The sequence below is a fragment of the Typopeltis vanoorti genome, chromosome 4, assembly GCF_054136105.1.
Source record: "Typopeltis vanoorti isolate ZY-2024b chromosome 4, IOZ_Tvanoo_1.0, whole genome shotgun sequence".
Taxonomy (NCBI): domain Eukaryota; kingdom Metazoa; phylum Arthropoda; class Arachnida; order Uropygi; family Thelyphonidae; genus Typopeltis; species Typopeltis vanoorti.
Window position 1 is genome coordinate 148,717,270 of NC_143552.1, and position 5,138 is coordinate 148,722,407.

Genomic DNA, 5,138 nt, shown 5'->3' on the forward strand with positions numbered 1-5,138 from the left:
TCACAAAATAACACAAAAAAGTTTTTTTTTTTGATTGCTCTGTAAAAAAAGTCACTGATTTTCTTTCGCTTCTTGGAAGCTAAACTTTTTTCGAATGCTTCTTCTCGGAGCTGCATTAGCAAAAAAACTTTGTGGAATGGCGTATCATTCTGCTTAGCCCTTTCTATACACATATTAAGACTGTCAACTGCCTCTTCATGTTTTACTTTTTTTTCTTTGAATTCTTTATCGTCATCATCGTCTGCTAATTCATTCTGTAGCGTCATATTTATAATTTAAGCATCTAATTTGATTTCGAGCTCACTTTCGGTTCTACCTGTAATCCATTCCGTAACATCTGTTTGTGAAATATCAACATTTGATTTATATTTTTAAACAAATTATGCACGTTTTGAATTTCTGCTTTTTGTGTATCACCGTAGTTATCTTCTTAAATTCTAGAAGACCACAGTTTTCTCCATGATACTCGAATTGCATCAGGTTTGAGAAGTCCCAAGCAACATGAATTCAGAATGCTACATCCTTCAAATTTATATTTTTTATTGATGTGGTAACGTCATAATTTTGGGAAATTACATTTAAAAACAGGTCTTTACGATCTTTTAATTTAATGGATTATATTATGTTCTGATCCATTGGTTGCAACAATGCAGTACAGTTAGTTTGTAGGCAAAATAATAGCACACAAAATAATAATATATAATAAATATAATAAATAAAACTTTTTTTTTTCTTTCAAACCGCAGTTAGGATTACTGGAGGGTTCGGACTAAAGATGTTCGGATTAGCGAGATACCACTGTAATACATAATTCCAGGAGCTTCAGAGTCTGTTGAAACAGCAGCTTCCTGTCGTTAACAATGGGTATTTTCAGTTGAATATTGAACAACCAAAAGAGTTCTGTAATGTATATTTTTCATACTAATTTACGGTATTTAAATTAAAAATAGACTAAATTAATATAAAAATATATTATTTAATTATAAATATTAAGTTTATGAAAAAGATTTAAAAATAATTTGTAAAATTATAAAAAATTAAAGAAACTTCACACACCAATTTATATTTTTGTAGCAATAATTATATAAGTTTTTCTAAAATAAAAATTGTTGAGTTGTTCTCGGAGTTCAACTATACCTTGCTATTTGGCTCTCGGATCGATTCTCGGCCTTTTGGCTTAGATCAAGTGTGTAGTATAGTATGTAGTATATAAGTTCTTTTTAGGACTTCCAGGGTAACAAGTATAGTTTCTGTTCTTAACCGTTAATATGGGTACGAGTCCCATCGGGTTTCACGATATTAAACAGGAAATTTGCAGAAATTCCCAAACCCCAGACTAGGGAAATATCAAACACTCGGTGGTGGGAATAGTTAGGCTCCCCCATCTGATCATGCCCTCCATTCTGCCGCGTGTGCATACCCTCGGATTTGAGGTTGACGCCACAATACCGGCAAGGGCGATGGCGAAAGCTATTATAGACTGCGTCGGCGCAGAGAACATTTTTGGATTTCCCCCTTATGGGGGAAGAAGATACTAGGTAGGGACCAAAAATATCGAGACCAGAGAAAAGCTTCTCAAAGGGTTTGACTGTGGCAAAGTAAAAGTATCTCCCTTCATGGTTGGGAGCATCCTGAGAACCCTTAAGATACGACGATTTCCCCTAGAATACGCAGAGAACAACGATATAATTCACAGATTATTCTCTAAGTGGGGAGTTGTACGGAAAATCCAGGTTCACAATGATGCAGACAATCCTGAGTGGAAGTCAAGGGAGGTAACTATCTCTCTTGAAATGAGGACCGAAGTTCCTAACTTTGTCCTCATAGGATCTGCCCGGGTAATGGTAAATTACCCAGGCGTCAAAAAGCAGTGCTTTAGATGTAGTGCCTTCAATCATCTTGGGGCAGACTGCCCTCGCATAAAATGCAAGAACTGCCTAAAAATTGGCCACAATCAAGAAAAATGTGAGGCAGCTTGTTTGAAATGTGGGGTCACTGACCACAAAGTCGACACCTGCCCATCCAGAACCCTCGTAGAGAGGATGGGTGGTGCAGTCACATCAGCAACAAAACCAAGTAATGAAAAGATCACAACACAGGAAGAGTTTCCGCCTCTTGAGGCCACTCCTGATCATGCCGCCATGTCTAAGACAACAAAAAGGTCCCGTAAGGGAGGGAAACCTACCAGAATTGCAGACACCAGCAATACGATCCCAACAGAAGAGAGTGACAATGCAGAAACCATCATGGTAACTCCCACGGACGAAAGCGAAGCTACCACTGCCAATATAGACATCGCCAATTCAGATACAGTAGAAGAAGCTGTAGGAGAGATGGAGACGAACACCAAAACTTCCAAACCGCCATTAAGTCCGCAGGAAGAAGAGCTGACAAATCTCAAAACAGCAAAAGTATCTCAAACCGAACACCCAGAAGTCCCTCATGCAAAAGCAGTGGAGACTCTAAAACATCTCCTTAGAGGTATGCCCGGGGTGGCAGAAAAGTTTAAAGAGGCAATAGATAAAGTAGGAGAACCTGAACTCCTCCTCACAGGGAAATATGGACCCGACATCGTCAGTGCAAAATGGGGTGACCTCTTCCTTGATGACATCAGCAAAATCACCCCTGAGCAATTAGAGGTAGCCCTGGATATAGTCGAGGAGGCAGCTTCAACGTTCTACATTGCTCTCTGCAAACTAGACATGGCCAAGGGAAGTGAGGTGGCCAAAAGAATCATAACAGCCCACAACAAAAGAAAAGAACAGTAACCACCTTGTGGATTTCTGTACTCAGCTTCATTGGTTTTTAGCTCCCACAGGTGGGGGAGGACCTGACAACCCAAGCGGCGAAGGCTTACAGCGAGGCGGTGCAGTTCCTTGTGAGCTGCATCACTCGGGCCAGATCCTTCCTCCACCTCTAAGTTTACCTTTCAATTTTTGCTTTTCTCTGTACTTTTTTTGTTTGTTTTGTTACATGTTTGCCTTTTTAGGATTTTTCCTTTTTGTAAAGTGAAAAATCAACGACCGTTTTAAAAACGCCCCTGGGGGGAAAACAGCTAAAATAGGTCAACTGAAGCCTCTTTAACCTACTCTACCACTATGCACTCTATCTTTATTTCCTCTCCTACTATCTGCTGACTCTCAGCCTATCTTACTCTATAGGCCGATGATGAAGATTTGTTGAACTCACAAATTATTATTATTTGGCTCACAGAAATGATCCTATGAAGATCATACTTCACAGGATCATGTCTGTAGTGTGATTAGCGTTCATTTTTGTGAACTTTTCTCATAGGTGATTAGCAAATTGTTTAGCTAAGCGCAAATTGTAGTATATGTTAGCTCAGTTGTTATCGCTAAAGCGTCTCTTAGAGGCACTTGATAATAAACTACAGCAGCAGATACACAATAAGCCCCGGACTGGGGCAAGAATAACACACTCGGTGGTGGGAATAGCTTAGCCCCCCCCCCCTCACCAGCCATGGCTTTACCGCGTACGAATGGAATCGAAGTGGAAGCTGACCTACGACCTCGATGTTTGGCCAAAGCCCTCATCGAAAGCGTCGACGCTGAGCAGATTTTTCGTTTTACTCCCTTTGGTGGTGACCGTTTCCAAGTAGTAGTAAGGAGTGAACAAACAAGAGACAAACTGCTTGCAGGATTCGAGTGTAATGGAAAAACAATAGTTCCATTTTTGGTAGGGAGCATTACCAAGCTACTTAGAATCCCCAGATTCCCTTTAGAATATATTGAAACCGATGTAAAGATCATCCACGAAATATTCGGGAAATGGAGGGTTGTACACAAGGTGGAAGTCCTAAATGACGCAGAAAACCCCAAATGGAAGTCGGGTGAAGTCCACATCTCCCTCGAGATGAAAACGCTTGTTCCCAACTTCATTATTATTGGATCCGCCAGAGTAATGATAAATTACCCTGGTGTAAAAAAACAATGTTTTAGATGTGGTGCCTTCACTCATCTTGGGAGCAGACTGTCCTAGAGTGAAATGTAAAAACTGCCTCAAAGCAGGCCACAACCAAATAAACTGTGAGTCAGCTTGCCTGAAATGTGGGGTCATTGGTCACAAAGTGGACACATGCCCATCCAGAACCCTTGCTGAGAGGATGGGTGGTGCAATCACGCCAGAAACTCCACCAAGCAATGGAAATGACACAGCACAGGAAGCTTCTCCTCCTTTCGAGGCTGCTCCTGATATAACAGAAATCCATACCTCCACGTGTAAGAAAAACCGTAAGGGAAAAAAAACTTCCACGAGCAGTAAAATCCAACAAGAAGAAACAGTCGTTATTGAAACCATCAATACCAATATTGAAACCCTAAGTTCACCTTTCAATTTTTGCTTTTCTCTGTACTTTTTTTTGTTTGTTTTGTTACATGTTTCCTTTTTAGGATTTTTCCTTTTTTTGCAAAGTGAAAAATCAACGACCGTTTTAGAAACGCCCCTTGGGGGCAAACAGCTAAAACAGGTCAACTGAGGCCACTTTAACCTACTCTACCACTATGCACTCCATCTTTATTTCCTCTCCTACTATCTGCTGACTCTCAGCCTGTCTCAGCGTATCTTACTCTACAGGCCGATGATGAAGATTTGTTGAACTCACAAATTATTATTATTTGGCTTCACAGGATCATTTCTGTAGTATGGTTAGCTTCTTGGCCTTTTGGCTTAGATCAAGTGTATAGTAGATATAGTGTATAGTTTCTGTTCTTAACCGTTAATATCGGTACGAGTCCCATCGGGTCTCACAATATTTAACGGGAAATTTGCAGAACTTCCTAAACCCCAGACTGGGGAAATATCAAACACTTGGTGGTGGGAATAGTTAGACTCCCCCATCTGATCATGCCCTCCATTCTGCCGCGTGTGCGTACCCTCGGAATTGAGGTTGACGCCACAATACCGGCAAGGGCGATGGCGAAAGCTATTATAGACTGCGTCGGCGCAGAGAACATTTTTGGATTTCCCCCTTATGGGGGAAGAAGATACTAGGTAGGGACCAAAAATATCGAGACCAGAGAAAAGCTTCTCAAAGGGTTTGACTGTGGCAAAGTAAAAGTATCTCCCTTCATGGTTGGGAGCATCCTGAGAACCCTTAAGATACGACGATTTCCCCTAGA

At 40.8% G+C, this 5,138-nt stretch overlaps 1 pseudogene; it reads left to right on the plus strand.

Annotated features, from left to right (window-relative positions):
- The first annotated feature begins 4,665 nt into the window (after nt 1–4,665).
- LOC150107742 (U2 spliceosomal RNA) lies at nt 4,666–4,798 on the plus strand (annotated as a pseudogene).
- The last annotated feature ends 340 nt before the right edge of the window (nt 4,799–5,138 follow it).